General features: G+C 41.6%; 1 protein-coding gene across 6 annotated transcripts in view; it reads left to right on the forward strand.

Moving 5' to 3' along the window:
* Positions 1-18,905, forward strand: part of RUSC2 (RUN and SH3 domain containing 2) — a 70,349-nt gene that overhangs the window by 37,894 nt on the left and 13,550 nt on the right. The window contains exon 1 of one of the 6 annotated variants that reach the window (XM_082694724.1): positions 9,279-9,531. The exons of the other annotated variants lie outside the window; for them this stretch is intronic. The gene's annotated coding sequence lies outside the window, so the exon portion shown is untranslated. Of the gene's footprint in view, positions 1-9,278; positions 9,532-18,905 lie in introns of those variants that run through there. 6 annotated transcript variants of the gene reach the window in all.

The raw sequence follows: 18,905 nt of genomic DNA on the forward strand, positions 1-18,905 counted from the left end.
TCTTTAGGTTTAAGATTAGGTTGTGTACTTGAGACCTTTCTTGTTTCTTGAAAAAGGCTTGTATTGCTATATACTTCCATCCTAGGACTGTCTTTGCTGCATCCTAAAGGTTTTGAACAGTTGTATATTCATTTTCATTTGTTTCCATGAATTTTTAAAATTCTTCTTTAATTTCCTAGTTCACCTGTCCATTCTTTAGTAGGATGCTCTTTCACCTCCATGTATTTGAGACCTTTCCAGATTGATTGAGTCCCAGTTTCAAAGTATTGTGGTCTAAAAATGTGCAGGGAATAATCCCAATCTTTTGGTACTGGTTGAGACCTGATTTGTGACCCAGTATGTGATCTATTCTGGAGAATGTTCCACGTGCACTTGAGAAGAATGTGTATTCTGTTGCTTTAGGATGGAATACTCTGAATATATCTGTGAAGTCCATCTGGCCCTGTTGTCATTCAAAGCCTTTGTTTCCTTGTTGATCTGCTTAGATGATTTGTCCATTGCAGTGAGTGTGGTATTAAAGTCCCTTCCTGTTATTGTATTATTATCAATGCGTTTTTATTAAACAATGAAGAAAGACTGATATAAGAAGAGGCACTAAGAAGTTTGGTGTTACAGAAGCCAAAGGGAGAAGAGGGTTTCAAAAGGAGAAGATAGCTAAGTATCAGAAAATTTAAGTAATATAAGTTCAAAATTAAACTAGTTCAGATAGTCCAAGTATTATAAGAAGATAGACTTCTGGTGGTTAAGAAATGGTTAAGGAGAAGCTAAAGTTAATATAGTCTATTTTTAAAGAACTTTTGTGTTTTGTTTTGTTTTTTTAAGATTTTATTTATTTATTTATTTGACAGAGAGAGAGAGATCACAAGCAGGCAGAGAGGCAGGCAGAGAGACGGGGGGAAGCAGGCTCCCAGCCAAGCAGAGAGCCTGATGCGGGGCTTGATCCCAGGATCTTGAGATCGTGACCTGAGCCGAAGGCAGAGGCTTAACCCACTGAGCCACCCAGGTGCCCCGAACTTTTGTGTTTTTAAAAAAGAAAGAAAGAAAGAAAGAGGGAATTGTCTGAAGTCCTTGGGTTGACATGCCAGCAATGCTGGAGATGCCGCTTTCTGTACACCTGAAATTCCACCATCCCCACCCAGTTACAGAGACTTCAAAAACTTCTATCTCTGTGGAGCTGACCAACACTATTCCCTAGGCTGCTGCTTTTTGTTTTTAACAGTTTTATTGAGATATAATGGAGGTACATGTTTCATCATTTGAAGTATACAATTTAGTTGTTTTTAGCATATTCGTAGAGTTGAGCAACAGTCACCATAATCTAATTTTAGAACATTTGCATTATCCCACAAAGAAATCCCATACCTAGGGACGCCTGGGTGGCTCAGTTGGTTGGACGACTGCCTTCGGCTCAGGTCATGGTCCCGGAGTCCCGGGATCGAGTCCCACATCAGGCTCCCAGCTCCATGGGGAGTCTGCTTCACTCTCTGACCTTCTCCTCGCTCATGCTCTCTCTCACTGTCTCTCTCTCAAATAAATAAATAAAATCTTTAAAAAAAAAAAAATCCCATACCTATTATAATCAATCTCTATTTTCCCCTTCCCAAGTCCCTGGCAACCACTAACCTACTTTTTGTCTCCATTGATTTGCCTAATCTGGACATTTCATATAAATGCGGTCAAACCATATGTGACCTTTTGTATTTGGCTTCTTTCATTTAGCATAATGTTTTCAAGGTTCATCTGTGTTATAGTGTGTTTCAGTATTTCATTCCTTTTTTTGTTGTTGAATAATACTCTTTTTTATGAACATACTGCATTTTATTTATCCATCTATTGAAGGGCACTGAGGTTGTTTGCACTTTTTGGCTATCATGAATACTGCTGTGAACACTCATATATGCAAGCTTTTTTTTTTAAGATTTATTTATTTATTTGACTGAGAGAGAGATCACAAGTAGGCAGAGAGAGAAGGGGAAGCAGGCTCCCTGCTGAGCAGAGAGCCCCATTCAGGGCTCGATCCCAGGACCCTGAAATCATGACCTGAGCCGAAAGCAGAGGCTTAACCCACTGAGCCACCTAGGCATCCCCATATACAAGCTTTTGTGTGAATATATGTTTTCATTTCTTATCTAGTATAAGTATATATCTAGGAGTAGAATTTCTGGGTCATATGGTAACTCTATATTTAAGATTTTAAGGAACTTCCAGACTGTTTTCCAAAGTGATTACACGATTTTACAGTCCTCCCAGCAATGTATGAGGGTTCTGATTTCTCTACATCATCAACACTTGTTATTATCTGTCTTTTAGATTTCAGCCATTCTAGTAGGGTGAAGTGGTATCTCATTTTAGTTTTGGCTTGCTCTTCCCTGATAACAAATGATGTTGGGATTCTTTTAATGTGTTTGTTGACCATTTTTATGTCTTCTTTGAAGAAATATTTATTCAGATCCTTTGCCCATTTTTTAATTGAGTTATATGTCTTTTTATTCTTGAGTTGTGAGAGTTCTTCATATATTCTGGATAGAAATCCCTTATCAGAAATTTGATTTGCAAGTATTTTCTCTCATCCTGTGGTTTGTTTTTGTTTTGTTTTTTTTTTTTCATTATCTTGATTATGTCCTTTGAAGCACAAAAGCTCTAAATTCTAACAAAGTCCACTTTATCTGTGTTTTCTTTTGTCACTTGTACTTTTGGTATTGTTATAATATTAATATATTATTTAGACAAGAATATATTGCCTAACTCAAGATTATGAAGAGTTATTCCTTTTTTTAAGCTTTCTTTTTTTTTTTAAGATTTTATTTATTCATTGGACAGAGATCACAAGTAGGCAGAGAGGTAGGCAGCAGGGGAGGGGGGAAGCAGGCTCCCCACTGAGCAGGGAACCCAATTTGGGGCTCGATCCCAGCACCCTGGGATCATGACCTGAGCCAAAGGCAGAGGCTTTAACCTAAGCTTTCTTTTAATAGACTCCCCCCCACAACGTGAATAGCAGGGTCTTGTAAGCCTTTTGAGTCAGATCTGTCTACCACTCACTCTCATTTACACTCAAGGCACATTTCTTTTACACTACTCTCATCCAGCAAGATTTGGACTAACCACCTTGTATCTGCCAACCACTGTGCTAGGTTTGTGGGAAACAGAACAAAAATGATTCTGTCCTACACACTGGGTATTGGGCGAAGATGAATTTAACTGGGACACCTGGGTGGCTCAGTGGGTTAAAGCCTCTGCCTTCAGCTCAGGTCGTAATCTCAGGGTCCTAGGATCGAGCCCCGAATCGGGCTCTCTGCTCAGCAGGGAGCCTGCTTCCCCCTCTCTCTCTGCCTGCCTCTCTGCCTACTTGTGATCTCTCTCTGCCATAAATAAATAAAATTTTTAAAAAAGATGACCTGAGCCGAAGGCAGCAGCTTAACCCACTGAGCCACCCAGGCGCCCCTAAAAAAGATGAATTTAACTTGGATTTTGCAGTCAAAAGAGACATTAAAGTAGATATGAAAAAAGAACATTAAACATATCAAAGGACAAATGACTTATTTAATAAAACTGTTCATGGACTGATACTACTTTTTGATGAAGTTTGCATCAGTACACAATGAAATGAGAAAAATTATGACAATATGCTTTCTCTTATGCAATGATTATAGTTGATGTGAAGTTTTATTATTATTTTTTAAATGGTGCTATTAGGCAGTGTAAGAAATTAGCAATCCCATATAGATCTACTGGTTTTTGTGGGATTCTTTTCTTGTCTGTAAAACCAACAACCTGTAGCCACAGGTTCAGAAGACAGGAAGATCATTCCTGGCAGTGAAGACTTGATGAAGGAACTGATTTGAGCCTTGTAGAATTTGGATAATTCTGAATACAGGCAACTATAATAGGTAGGAGAATGTGAATAAGGGTGGCAGAGTGGAAATGAGATTATGAAACAGGTTTGAAGGACTACATGATGGGGTGTCAGAAGTAAGTTTGTGTAGAGAGAGAGTAGGTAGATAGCCAAGATGGAGGATCTTGAAAGCCAAAATGAGTTTGAACTTGATTCTCTGGGTAATGGGAAACCATTAAAAGGGGCAAGAGGAGTGACGTATTGAAGAAAGATGGTACTTTAAAGAGATGAATCTGGCGGTTGTGGAATGTAAATTGCAAGTGAGAATACTAATTAGGAGCCAGTTGAAGTTTATAGTGTGACAAAATTTTTTTGTTGTTGCTAACCAGAAAATAATTTGATCTTTCATCAAAAGCACTACAAATTTTTAGGAACACCTGGGTGGCTCAGTGGGTTAAGCCTCTGCCTTCAGCTCAGGTCATGATCTCAGGGTCTTGGGATTGAGCCCCACGTTGGGCTCTCTGCTTAGCCGGGAACCTGCTTCCTCCTCTCTCTCTGCCTGCCTCTCTGCCTACTTGTGATCTCTCTCTCTCCCTGTCAAATTAATTTAACAAAAAAAATCTTAAAAAAAAAAAGCATAGATTTTTAGCAATAGTGGGTAGAAAGTAGGTGATGATATGGTGAAATAAGCCAGGCATTGAAAATTTGAAATTTACCAACATTTCCTAAATAGTGGCTCTCCAGTGTGATACATGGCTTAGCCTCACAGAAATTTCAGGGAACAAGATCCTGGACCTAGAAATCTTACAGTAAGATGCTAGAAGTCCAAGCACTTGGTCATGGAGAATGACTTTGTCCTACCCTAAAGCTGCTTCTCCAGCCCACTTTGAGGTGTCTGTCAGGGGAGAGGGAAGTACAGCTATACCTCAGAGATATTATAGGTTCTGTTCCAGAACACCGCGATAAAATGAATGTTGCAAAAAAGCAAGGGAAATGAATATTTTGGTTTCCCAGTGCATATGAAAATTATGTTTTTACTATACTATAGTCTGCAATAGCATTATGACTTTTAAAATGTACACACCTTAATTAAAAAATACTTTATTGCTGGGGCACCTGGGTGGCTCAGTTGGTTAAGCAACTGCCTTTGGCTCGGTCATGATTCTGGAGTCCTGGGATCAAGTCCTGCATTGGGCTCCCTGCTCATTGTGGAGTCTGCTTCTCCCTCTCACCTCTCCACTCTCGTGTTCTCTTGCTCTCTCTCATTCTCTCTCTCTCTCTCAAATAAATAAATAAAATCTTTTTTAAAAACTCTTTATTGCTAAAAATATCAGCCATCATCCGAACTTTCAGTAAGTTGGAATCTTTTTGCTGGTGGAAAGTCTTGCCCTCGATATTGAGGGCTGCTGACTGATCATGGTGATGGTTGCTGAAGGCTGGGGTGGCTGTGGAAGTTCTTAAACTAAGACAACTAAAGGGGCATCAGGGTGACTCAGTCCATTAAGCATCTGATTTTGGCTCAGGTTGTCATCTCAGGCTCCTGGCATCAAACCCCACATCAGGCTCCCTGGTTAGCTGTAGGAATCTGCTTGTCTCTCTGCCCACCCACCCCCAACTTGTGCTCATGCGTGGGTGTTCTCTCTTTTCTCTCTCTCTCTCAAATAAATAAATAAAATCTTTAAAAAAAAAATAGGACAGTGAAGTTTACTGCACCAATTGACTCTTCCTTTCACAAGCAATTTCTCAGTAGCATTTGATGCTGTCTGATAGTGTTTTACCCACAGTAGAACTTCTTTTGAAATTGGAGTCCATTCTCTCAAACTTTGCCACTGCTTTATTAACTAAGTTTATGTAATTTCTAAATTCTTTGTGTCATTTCAGCAGAATTCACAGCATCTCCACCAGGAGTAGATTCCATCTCAAGAAACCACTTTCTACTTTCTTTGCTCATCGATAAGGAGCAACTCCTCATCTGTTAAAATTTTATCCTGAGATTATAGTAATTCAGACACATCTTTAGGCTCCACTTCTAATTCTAGTTCTCTTGCTATTTCCATCATATCTTCACTTACTTCCTTCACTAAAGTGTTGAACCTCCTCAAAGTCATCCTTTAGGTTTGGAATCAACTTCTTCCAAACTCCTGTTAAATGTTGATATTTTGACCTCTTCCTATAAATTACCAGTGTTTTTTAATGGCACCGGGAATGGTGAATCCTTTCCAGAAGCTTTTCAATTAACTTTGCCCAGATCAATCAAAGAAATCACCACCTATGGCAGTTTTAGCCTGATGAAATAAGTTTCTTAAACAGTAAGACTTGAGGGTGCCTGGGTGGCTCAGTCAGTTAAGCATCTGCCGTTGGCTCAAGTCATGAACCCACGGAACTGGGATTGAGTTCCACATAGGGCTCCCTGCCCTGTGGGGGGACTGCTTCTCCCTCTGCCTCTCTCTTTTTCTTTCTCTCATGAAAAAATAAAATCTTCAAGAAAATAAAATTTAAAATTTAAGAATTAAAAAAAAATAAGGCTTGAAAGTTAAAATGACTCCTCGATCCATGGGCTGCAGGGTGGATATTTTGTTAGCAGGCTTGTACATCTCCATCAGAGCTCTTGGGTGACCAAGTGCCTTGTCAATGAGCGGTAATATTTCAAAAGGAATCTTTTTTCTGAGCAGGAGGTCTCAACAATAGGCTTAAAATTAAGTTCAGCAAGCCATGTTGTAAACAGATGTGCTGTCATCCAGAATTTTTTCCGTTTACAGAGCACAGGCAGAGCAGATTCAGCAGAATTCTTAAGGGCCTAGGATTTTCAGAATAGTATATCAATCCGGTTTCAACTTAAAGTCACCAGCTAGCTGCCTTAGCCCTGAGCAAGAGAGTCAACCGGTCCTTTTACAGTTTGAAGCCAGGCATTGACTTCTTTCTCCTTTCTAACTCTGAAAGTTCTAGAAAGCATCTTCTTCCAGTAGAAGGCTATTTCGTCTTCATCAAAAACCTGTGGCTTAGTGGAGCCACCTTCATGAACGATCTTAGCTGGATCTTCCAGACCTTGCTGCAGCTTCTGCATCAGCACCTGCGGCCTCACCTCGCGCTTTGATGTTACAGAGACGGCTTCATTCCTTAAACCTCAGGAAGCAACCCCTGCTAGCTTCCAGCTTTCTCCTGAAGCTTCCTTACCTCTCCCAGCCATCACAGAACTGAAGAGTTAGGGCCTTGCTCTGGATGAGACTTTGGCTTAAGGGACTATTGTGGCTGGTCTGATCTTGTATCCAGACCACTGAAACTTTCTCTATAGCAACAATAAGTCTCTTGCTTTCTAATGATTCATATGAAAAGTGCTACTCATGCTACAGCAGAGTAGCACTTTTAATTTCCTTCCAGAAATTTCTTTTGCATTTACAACTTAGATAAGCATTTGGCACAGAGACCTACCTTTTGGCCTATCTCAGCTTTCAAAACACCTTCCTCACTAGCTTAATCATTTCTAGCTTTTAATTTAAAGTAAGAGTTGTACAACTCTTCCTTTCACTTGAAAACCCTGAAGCCATCTTACGAATTTTAATTGGCCTAATTCCAATATTATGTCTCAGGGAAGAGGGAGGCCCACAGGGAAGGGGAGATACAGGTGAGTAGCCCAAGTGAATAGAGCAGTCAGAACACATACAACATTTATGAAGTTCGCTATCTTATATGGGTATGATTCATGGCACCCCAAAATAATTAACAACAGCTTTATATCAAGGATCACTGATCACAAGTCACCATAACAAATATAATAATAATGAAAAAGTTTGAAATATTGTGAGAATTCTAAAATATGACACGGCGACACAAATTGAGTAAATGATGTTAATGGCACCGAGAGCCTTGCTCCACAGAGTTTTGCCACAGACTTTCGATTTGTTTAAAAAAAAAAAGTAGTATTGAAAACATAGCAAAACAAAGTTCGGTAAAAGGAGATATGCTTGTACAGTGACACCATATCTGCCACTTTCAACTTCCCTGTGAGGATCACTAATGGTTAGTTTTAGGAAGCAGACTCCCTTTCTCCTTCTCTTCCTCACTGTTTCTGCTTTATAGGATCATGGTGCCATGTCCCCTCAAAAAAAGATCAAGGTTGGAGGTAGGTTTTGGGGTTCTCACCCGCTTCTGTTCTCTCTACAACTCTGTACCTCCCAACATATCGTCAGTGGCCTCATGGGTCTCACAGGGAATAGAAGAAGCAATAAGGGAGAGAAACTACATCTCTTCTGTATCCTGAGTGGTGGCTGCTGTGGTCCCGGCCAGTGGACACCAGGCTTCTTTCTAGGGACCTGAAATCCAAGGGCTTGGCTGTGGAATCCAGATACTGGTCAACACTGGGAGGAGACCTAGACTACCGGGCTAGTACTTGGGGGCCAAGCCCAGCTTGCGACTATCTCTGTGTTCAAGGGTGGCAGCAGGGAGTGGTGGTATGAAGTGGACAGTGTTGTTGCTTGCTATACAGTTGGCTCTGGCTGTGACTTCTCCACTGTTCACTGATCCCCACAGAACTGCCCCAGAACGAGTAAGGTGGAGCTTACAAGGGCTCTGTAGGTCTACAGGTAGAACTGAGATGTTTCTGTGGCTAAGGGGAGACCACTCCCTTTCCTTAGCCTTCCTTTCCCTAGGAAAAGAAGCTTCCTGGCCTCTCACCCTGGCCAAATGGATTCTGCCTCATCACAGGCCCAGCTGGACCCCACTCGGCACATGTCCAAAAGCTAATGTAGGTGAAAGGGAAAGGTTCTATTCCGGCCACACTAACAGGCCCTCTGAAAATCCAGGGAACTGAATTGGACCCTTGTTAGGAAGGGGCCTGTTGCCAGCTTGGTCCTCAGTCTCACTACCACCCAGTGTATAGAAGAAGCCTGCCTGTGGCCCAGTCTCCCTTTTTTTCTGAGACAGACCTCATTTCTCTGAAGAGGCACACCCTTAATTGCCTAGTGCTAAGTCCAGCTGGGATCCACAAGGACTCTGCCTGCTGGTAGACTGATGACAGGTCCTTATAACCTCCCTTCAAGGTTCAGGAACCCCCTCCCACGCTGGCTGCCCCACCCTGAGGCTCGTCTGGAATCTTAGTGAAAGGAAAAAGCTGGAAAACAAGGAGTCATTCAGAGTGGGTTGAAGAGAGGAGGGAGAGGTTTCTGGCTAAGATCTAAAAGGAGAGGCATAAAGAAAGGAAGCTCTAAGCCTCTGCCCAGACTTTCCCTGAGACTCCTAAGGACAAGAGAGAAGCTAGGTAGGCCCCGCTCTCTCCCTAATTTTCTTCGCTGCCTTTAGAGCTCTCAGCCTTCCAGCACTGCCCGCCCTCTGTGGCTGACTCCTTTCCCTCCCCACCCCCCTCCCTGGGCTTAAGGGCCCACAGGGACTGACAGGGAGGGAGGCTGAGTGGCTGTACTGTGGGCATGCCTGCTCCTTTCCCTTCCCCCTTCCCTTAGCAGCAACGTCACCGCAGCACCAGTGGCAGCGGCGGCAGCAGCAGTGAGGATCCTGGGGCTGGGATTGCGCAGGCTCCCTGCATTAGCAACGATGCCATTGTATTAGCAGAAATCAGATCTTAGGAAATCAGTTCCCTCTGTGTGGTCCTGTGGAACAATGCCTCAGCTGGAACTGTCAAGGTAGAGCTTGGTTGGAGTGCAAAAGGAACAGAAGCCTCCGGGTACAGCTCAAGGCTCCTTACAGAGGTATGGCTCAGCAGAGCTGGGGGGAGGGGCAGGGCAGAGACGCTAGGATAACCGATCAGCACATTTGGGCCCTGGTTTCTGAGGGTTGGCTTTGTCTTTCCGAAAGAGAGAGAGTGAGTGAGCAAGAAAGAGGGGGAGAGCATGAGAGCAAACATTAGCTGAGCTCATCCTTGCATATATTTGTGCTATGGTGCGGAGGCTTGGGCTAATGCTGTTTTGTAAAGAAGCAGATCCCCTCCTTCCTCTCTGGGCGTTTCTAATGAAGTACTATAGTGTGGGCCAGGGTGGAGGGGTTCAGATCTAAGAACAAAGGCTTAATGGGAGGAGACACCCCCAAACCTATTATAAGTTTATGATGGAGAAAATGCAGGGATTTGAGCAGCTTTCAAGAGGAGGAGCTGGGAAACATCCAGCTCATTCCTTTTCCTCCATACAAAAACATACATACCTATGGACACACATATCTTCTGGTACCACGGAAGCCAATAGGCTCTCGGTAAGGATGGAATAAGAAAGAATGTTGACCAAGAGGCTCCACAGTCTACTGGGGGCGCGCAGGGAGGTGGTCACTGTTATGCTGAGGGCACCTGACTTGTTACAATCGGTCTCCTTATACAGACCTAGATTCCTAACAGGAAGGGACCTGACCATAAGCTGATACTCCCAAATGCACCCTCTACCTCTCCTCCCTCAGTCCTGCCACAGAGGGGACCCAGACAGGAAAAAGGTTATCCGTCCTACTGATGCTCCTCATGGAACCTAAGGTCAAGGTCAGATTGTTAGAGATTAGCAACTGAGTACCACTGTCATCCCAGTCCTCCTTCAGAAGGCCCAAAAAAAGAGGGAAGGCATTCAATGACTGGCAGAGAGATGCTGATGACCAAAAATAGAGGAAACCTTTCTTCTGGAGTGTAGAACATTTTCCTGCCCAGAGTTACCTTATTGCTGAGCAGGTAGAGTTCCTTAAATTCCCATTTCCATTCACCACCTTGGTGGATGATTCAAAAATATGCTAATAGGAGTCAGTAGTTCCACTTTGTGCAAATATGTGGTTGGGGAATACACTGGGAAGTTGTGGGAGGTTGTTAGTTCCCAGGAAGCATCTAGGAATGTGAACTACAGAACAGGAAAAGGGGGCCTTGGGAACTATGAAGGGGGAAGGGAGATGAGGACCAGGAGCTGCAATAGAAGGTGAATTGAAGACTGTTTAGTAACATTCATATTACTGGGGCAGTAATATTGAAAGAGACAATGGGTTTAGAGAATAGAGAAGTGGGTAAACACAAATTATGTAAGTGGAGGCTAGAGTGCGGGCCTATACAGGAAAGGTAGGAAGCAGCCTGGCAGGGTAAATGCCAAGACTTTAGGAAGAGGGTGTGGCCCTGATCATTTTCTTTGGGAGGGAGTTGTAGTAGAAATAATTAAGAATTGGGCAGACCTGAGTTTGTGTCCCATCTCAGCTGTGTAATTATGAGCAGACTACTTAACTCTTGCTATGCTTCAGTTTTCTCATGTGTAAAATGGAAGTGATCATGCCTACTTTAAAAGATTAGAGTGGTGGGGCGGGCGCCTGGGTGGCTCAGTGGGTTAAGCCGCTGCCTTCGGCTCAGGTCATGATCTCAGGGTCCTGGGATCGAGTCCCGCATCGGGCTCTCTGCTCGGCAGGGAGCCTGCTTCCTTCTCTCTCTCTCTCTGCCTGCCTCTCCATCTACCTGTGATTTCTCTCTGTCAAATAAATAAATAAAATCTTTAAAAAAAAAAAAAAAAAAAATTAGAGTGGTGGGGCACCTGGATGGCTAAGTTGGCTAAGCATCTGACTCTTGATTTCTCCTCAGGTTATCATCTCAGGGTCATTGAGTCTCACATCGGGTTCTGTGCCCAGTGGGGAGTCTGAGATTCTCTCTCTCCCTTTGCCCCTCCCCACCCATCCCTTTCCCCCTAAAATAAATAAATAAATCTTTAAAAAGTTATAGGGGAACTAGAGATGACATATGTAAATCACCTGGCATGCAAGAGATCAATGAATGATCACTAATAAATAGTATTGTTACGATAGGCCAGGAGACACCAATTTGGGATGGGAGCCAGGAAAAGGGCTCTCATGGAAAGCTTACCCTGGTTCTAGAGAGCTAGACTTCCTCACTTGATGCTGGCTGAACCCACCACTATCTGTCTAGTAATCATAGCTAGAAGGCCCATCTTCTGAGAGCTTTCTTCCACTTTCTTCCTATTCTGGATTCTCTGTTCTTTCTGCATCTTCATCTTCCATGTCTCTCCACTTAATCAGGGTACAGAATGAGTCTGGAATTAGCTCTTCTACCCCATTGTTTTCTCTTTTACTTTATTAGAGTTCATGGGCTGCAGTATTAAACTTGTATTATTATAGAACAAGTTATTCCCAAGAAAGAAGTCTAAGAGGTATGTGCTCTGTGGTGTTTGAAATAAAGTCACATGTATAGTATACTCTCATTACATTCTTAACTGATCAAAAGGTAAGATTCCTGAGTCCTGTCTTAATCTGTCATTTATTCATTGAGTGATCTTGGACAAGTCCTTTTTTTTTTCTGATTGTTGCTTTCCTCATTTTTTAAAATGAAAGTGGCTCTGCCTATTTTGGTGAGTTGTTGTGAGGATCAGTGAGACAACATATTTGGGGGAGGGGGGCAGAGGCATGAGTACAAAATCGCATAGGATGTCTGCAGAACTTCACCTTAGTTGGCTGACCTAGAGTTGTCTGTGAAGGAACTCTTGGGCAGGCATTTCCCTTGGTTGTGTAGAGATCAGGGAGGAATAAGACCTTCTCTAAGATACAAAAATATAAAATGAATCCACCAGTGATGTAGTTTTATAGTTAAAATAGAATTCAACACAACCTAAATATAAAAGCTAAAATTATACAGCTTTCAGGGGGGAAAAAAGGAAAAATTTTCTTCATGATCTTGGGATAGGCAAAGACATTTTAGATAAGACATGAAAAGCTTTAACCATAAAAAAAGAAAAAGATAAATGTGATTTTATATAATTAAAAACTTCCCATTAATTGAAAAGCAACATTAAGAAAACAAATGTAAGGGACGCCTGGGTGGCTCAGTTGGTTGGACGACTGCCTTCGGCTCAGGTCATGATCCTGGAGTCCCGGGATCGAGTCCGGCATCGGACTCCCAGCTCCATGGGGAGTCTGCTTCTCTCTCTGACCTTCTCCTCGTTCATGCTCTCTCTCACTGTCTCTCTCTCAAGTAAATAAATAAAATCTTAAAAAAAAAAAAAAGAAAGAAAGAAAAGAAAAAGAAAACAAATGTAAGACAAGCTAAGAGAAAATATTCTCAAGATTTGTCTGATGGGAGTGCCTGGGTGGCTCATTCCTTAGGCATCTGCCTTGGCTCAGGTCATGATCCTAGGATCCCTCGATCAAGTCCCACATCAGGTCCCTGCTGGCAGGAAGCCTGCTTGTCCCTCTCCCACTCCCCCTGCTTATGTTCCCTCTTTCACTGTCTCTGTCAAATAAATACATAAAATCTTAAAAAAAAAAAAAAAAAAGACCTATCTGACAAAGGAAATTTTAAAACTCCTACAACTCAATTATAAAAAGATAAACAAGTCACGTTTATGAGTCCACAAATAACCAAGCACTTACCACATTCCGAGCACTATGTATAGGTTCTGGGGACACGGAGTTGACTATATTCCAGTTTCTAACCTCAGGGAATGAACTCTAGTTTGGGAGACAGATACATAAACAACATTGTAATACAGCTCTCTGTATCCTCTAGCCAAAGGTTCTTCATCATCTTCTGTATCCATTTATTCTCTCTCCCTGGTTTAGAGGATCAGCCTTCTAGACTCTGTGTCATTATGTTTTTCCATTTTGAAGCCTGTATGACTCAGTAATAGTTTTGTGAATCAAATCAAAAGTTCTTATGTGTGTACGTTTTATTTGTGAATGCTACTTGAAAATCGTGCTGGGGACGGGGGGTTGGTTGCTATTCACTGAAGATCAAATGATGGCTGTAGCCCATAGGTTTTCCTGAAAGTACTCCTATCCGTACAAGACAGTTTTCTATGCTCCTTTTAGTCCAGGTGTCACATGATAGCCTAGACTTTGGGGAAACTTAATACTCTATGTAAGTAAGGGGAAGCTGCCCTCTCTAAGCCCTGAACCCACTGTATCTGTGTTGTTTAAAGAAAACAAAATGAGGCATCTTGGTGGTTCAGTTGGTTAAGCATCTGACTCTTGATTTCAGCTCAGGTCATGATCTCAGGGTTGTAAGATCAAGCACCATTGCCAGGTTCTGTGCTGGGTGTGGAGCCTGCTTGAGAGTCTCTCCCGCACCTCTCCCCCCAAATCTAAAAGAGAAAAACAAAACTGTTTAAATTATGTACATAATAGATATTTATTACATACAAATTAGAAAATACAAATGACTAGGATTTCTGGAGGGATGGTAGGTAGGGGGTTGAGGAAGTGGATGATGGGCATTAAAGAGGGCATATGGAAAAAAAAAAAAAAAAAGAAGGCGTATGATGTAATAAGCACTCGGTGTTATATGCTGATGAATCACCGAACTCTACCTTTGAAACTAATAATACACTATAGTTAATTAACTGAATTTAAATAAAAATTTAAAAAGAAAATATAGATGAAACAGTAAAATTAAAAATAATCCGACATTGCTCAATAGAGTTAAGCACTATTAATATTTTGTTGTATATGCCTTCAAATTTTCTCTCATGCATATTGATACGGTCTGAATATTTGTGTCCCCTAAAATTCATATGTTGAATCCTAACCTCAAAGGTAGTGATAGTAAGAGATAGGGCCTTGGGAGGTGATAGTTCATGAGGACAAAGCCCTCATGAGTGGGATTAGTGCTCTTACAAAAGAGGCTCCAGAGAGCTCCCTTGTCCCTTACACAATATAAAGATATAGCTAGAAGGTGCCAGCTATGAACAAGGAAGAGGGCAGAATGCAGCCATTCTGGCACCTTGATCCTGGACTTCCCAGGCTCTAAGACTGTGAGAAATAAATTTCTCTGTTTATAAGCCGCATAGTCTGAGATGTTTTGTCATAGCAGCCTGAACAGACTAAGACACGTAATAGACATGTATTTATTTACAAAAATGGTGTCTGCAGTTTTACTTAACATTTTATTAACATTTTCCCAAGTCAGTAATCATATTAACATATTATTTTTTTTAAAGATTTTATTTATTCATTTGACAGAGAGAGATCACAGTAGACAAAGAGGCAGGCAGAGAGAAAGAGAGAGGGAAGCAGGCTCCCCGCTGAGCAGAGAGCCCGATGCGGGACTCGATCCCAGGACCCTGAGATCATGACCTGAGCCGAAGGCAATCCACTGAGCCACCCAGGCCCCCTTAACATATTATTTTAATGATACTCTGCTCTGTACTTTTTTGTGGATTGTTGTTACTGGAATTTTAGGTTGTTTGCAACTTTCTGTTATCCTTGTAGCATATATATTTGAACCCAAGTCTTCTTGGTGAAGGAAGAAAAGAGATGGGGAATCGTGAAGGGAAAATTATCTCATGTACTTCATAGCTAAATTTCCTAAAAATCCTCTTTATTCCTCTCAACAAAATCCCATACTTGAAGGCAGCTTTCTTTCTTTTGTCTTTCTCAGTTTGTGTCTGCAAATGCCTAATCCCCTCCATTGCTCAACACCCATTCCCTTCCTCATCTCCCCTTTCCTCTTCTCATAAATCCTAATATTTTTTCTATTTTTAAAAAAGGTTTTAAATAAAAGCTTTGTTAAGGTATAATTCACATACCATAAAAATCTATAGATTTTATTTTACTGACAAACTTTCATAATTATCACCACTGTCTGATTTCAGAACATTTTCATCACCCCAGAAAGAACTTCTGTACCCATTAGAAGTCACTCCCCATTCCCCAGTCCCCAGCAACCACTAATCTATTTTCTGTTTCCCTGGATTTGCTTATTCTGGACATTTCGTATAAATGGAATCATACAACACCATACAAAGAAGCCTTTTATGACTGGCTTCTTTCACTTACCTTTTTGAGGTTCATTCAGATTGTAGCATTGATCACTACTTGATTCCTTATATTGCTAAATAATATTCTATTGCATGCATATATCAAATTTTTTAAAAAGATTTTATTTATTTATTTGACAGAGAGAGACACAGCGAGAGAGGGAACACAAGCCGGGAGAGTGAGAGAGGAAGAAGCAGGCTTCCCACTGAGCAGGGAGCCTGATGCGGGGCTCAATCCCAGAACCCTAGGATCAAGCCCTGAGCCGAAGGCAGGGCTTAATGGCTGAGCCATCCAGGCACCCCTATATCAAATTATTTTTTAACATCGGGGGTTTTTTGCAGCTTTATCTATCTATCTACACTGGGGCTCCTGGCTGGCTTAGTTGTTGGAGTGCACAACTCTTGATCTCAGGGTTGTTGGTTCTGTCCCCACCTTGGGTCAAAAGATTACTTAAAAATAGAATCTTTAAGGGGCGCCTGGGTAGCTCAGTGGTTAAGCCCCTGCCTTCAGCTCAGGTCATGATCTCAGGGTCCTGGGATTGAGCCCTGCATCGAGCTCTCTGCTCTTCAGGGAGCCTGCTTTCTCCTCTCTCTCTGCCTGCCTCTCTGCCTGCTTGTGATCTCTCTCTCTGTCAAATAAATAAATAAATAAATCTTAAAAAAAAAAAAAAAAAAAGAATCTTTAAAAAAAAAAAGAAAAGAAAAGAAGAGAAACCAAATTTTAAAAATAAAGTACGTAAGCTCTACACCCAGAGTGGGCCTTGAAGTCTAGACCCTGAGATCAAGAATCACATATTTTACCAACTGAGCAAGCCAGGTGCCTCTGTTTCACATTATGTTTATCCATTCATCTGTTAATGGATAATGGCTTGCTACAACTTTTTTGGCTACTGTGAATGCTGCTGTGAATATTAATATACAAACTTTTGTGTGAACATGTGTTTTCCTTTCTCTTGGATATATACACAGGAGTAGAATTGCTGGGTCATGTGGTAACTCTATGTTTAACATTTTAAGGAACTGTCAGACTGATTTTCCAAAGTGGCTGTACCATTTTACAATGCCTCAAACAAGGTTGAGTTTCCAATATCTCCGCATCCTCACCAACATTTGTTACTATCCTTTATCTTAGACATCATGGTGGAGATGAAGTGGTATCTATGTGGTTTTCATTTCTATAATGACTAATGATGTTGAGCATCTTTCCATGTGTTTATTGGCCATTTGTAAGTTTTCTGTGGAGAAATGTCTATTGAAGTTCTTTGTCTAGTTTTTAATTGGGTTATATGTCTTTCTATTGTTGAGTTATAAGAATAGTTCTTCATATATTTTGATCAGTAATCTCTTTGCAAATATTTTCTCCCATTTTGTGGATTGTCTTTTCTTGATGGTATCCTCTGAAGCATGAAGGTTTTTAAATTTTATGAAGTCCACCTTATCTATCATATCTGGGAAACCATCACCCAATCCAAGATAACAAATATTATTTCCATGTTTTCTTGTAGAACTCAAACCTCATAGCTCAGTTTAGCCTCTCTGGTTTCTACTTTTCTCCATATGAACTCATTACCCCAATCAACTCCCAAAAGGTTGGAAGTCCAACAAAGAAGTCTTCCTCTCAGAACGTAAAGGTGGGGGGTGGCGGGGAGAAAGGATCAACACTCGCTTTTTATTATTGATGTAATTTAATTTATAAATTTTTAAAACTGTATTCCTCACATACGTATTGATCAGCCACTTGAATTTTTTCATTTATGTTTTTCCTGTTCATGTCCTTGAGCATGTGTGACTTACCCAGATCTTTTCTATACTCCACATAAAGAGCTGTGATCCTGTAATCTAAATGAGTTAAATTTTTAAAAATTGATGTTAAGCATTCAACTAAATGACGGAAAACTTAGGCATTGAGCAATTAGATTCATAGTGGGTGGAAGGAAAATGACAGGAATAAAAAAGGAAGGATGAGAAATGAATGAATTAGCAAAAAATAGATAGGAGGAGTCTAAGCAAGCAACGACTGTTAGGACTTGAACTTGGTAGCACAGGAGACTAGAATTTGAAGAAGCCATTTGGCCACAGTCCAGCCAGCAGACCAAAGAATCTCTGAATGGGCTCTGTGTGCTTGGGACCAGGAGACTTTGAACAGGAGAGAACTTTACCTTAGCCTGTTAGAGGAAAAAGTGGGAAGAGAATACTTTCTAGGGGACCCTGATAGTGAAAGTTCTGGACTGAAACTGGGCAGAATTTGGGCACTTCAGAAGATCTGTATCCTGAGCCGGATAAGAGTGTATTATGCCTATGATGTTTGCTAGGCTTTCTGTGTGCCTGAGTGATACAAAAGTGATAGAAATAGACACCCATTCCCTCAGTGAGAAGGTTGGCTTCACCCATACTTGTAGTCACTCTAATGCCCAACTCGGTCTCTGTATTCAAGAATCTCCAGGACAGGGGTGCGTGGCTGGCTCAGTCAGTGGAGCATGTGACTCCTGATCTCAGGGTTGTGAGTGCCAGCCCCACATTCACTGTAGAGATTACTTAAAAATAAAATCTTGAGGGGTGCATGGGTGGCTCAGTCATTAAGTATCTACCTTCAGCTCCAGTCATGATCCCAGGGCCTTGGGATGGAGCCCCATGTCGGGATCCCTGCTCATCGGGAGGCCTGCTTCTCCCTCTCCCACTCCCCACTGCTTGTGTTCCTCTCTCACTGTGTCTCTGTCAAATAAATAAATTAAATCTTTAAAAAAATAAAGTCTTGAGGGGCGCCTGGGTGGCTCAGTGGGTTAAGCCACTGCCTTCAGCTCGGGTCATGATCTCAGGGTCCTGGAATCGAGTCCCACGTCGGGCTCTGTGCTCAGCAGGGTGCCTGCTTCCCTTCCTCTCTCTCTGCCTGCCTCTCTGCCTACTTGTGATCTCTCTCTGTCAAATAAATAAATAAATAATCTTAAATTAAATAAAATAAAGTCTTGAAAAGGGAAAAATGTAGAAGCTCCAGGACAGTAGGAGGGAGAGTGAGGATCGCTAGCTAGCCCACAGCCAGCATAGAGGGACAAGCATTCTGGGGCTCAAAGGAGAAAATGAAGTGACATGGGGGCAAACCATACAGAATATTTAAAAAAAAGTTTTCTTGCAAAATTAATAGCTTATTGCCATGAGTACATGATGTAGTTCGTACTCATGATTTTACCCCTGTCTGAGAGCTGGCAAACTATAGCTGGGTTTATGGCATCTCTCTGTCCCCCTCAGGGCCGAGCACCCTTTCAGCATCCTAGATGATTTTTCTAAGTTTTCATGCTTTTTTTGTAGTTGGGACTTATCATCATTGTTTACTGCTAAGAACATGTCCTTGAAAGAAAAGG

This window comes from Mustela nivalis, assembly GCF_964662115.1.
Source record: "Mustela nivalis genome assembly, chromosome: 13".
NCBI classification, from domain to species: domain Eukaryota; kingdom Metazoa; phylum Chordata; class Mammalia; order Carnivora; family Mustelidae; genus Mustela; species Mustela nivalis.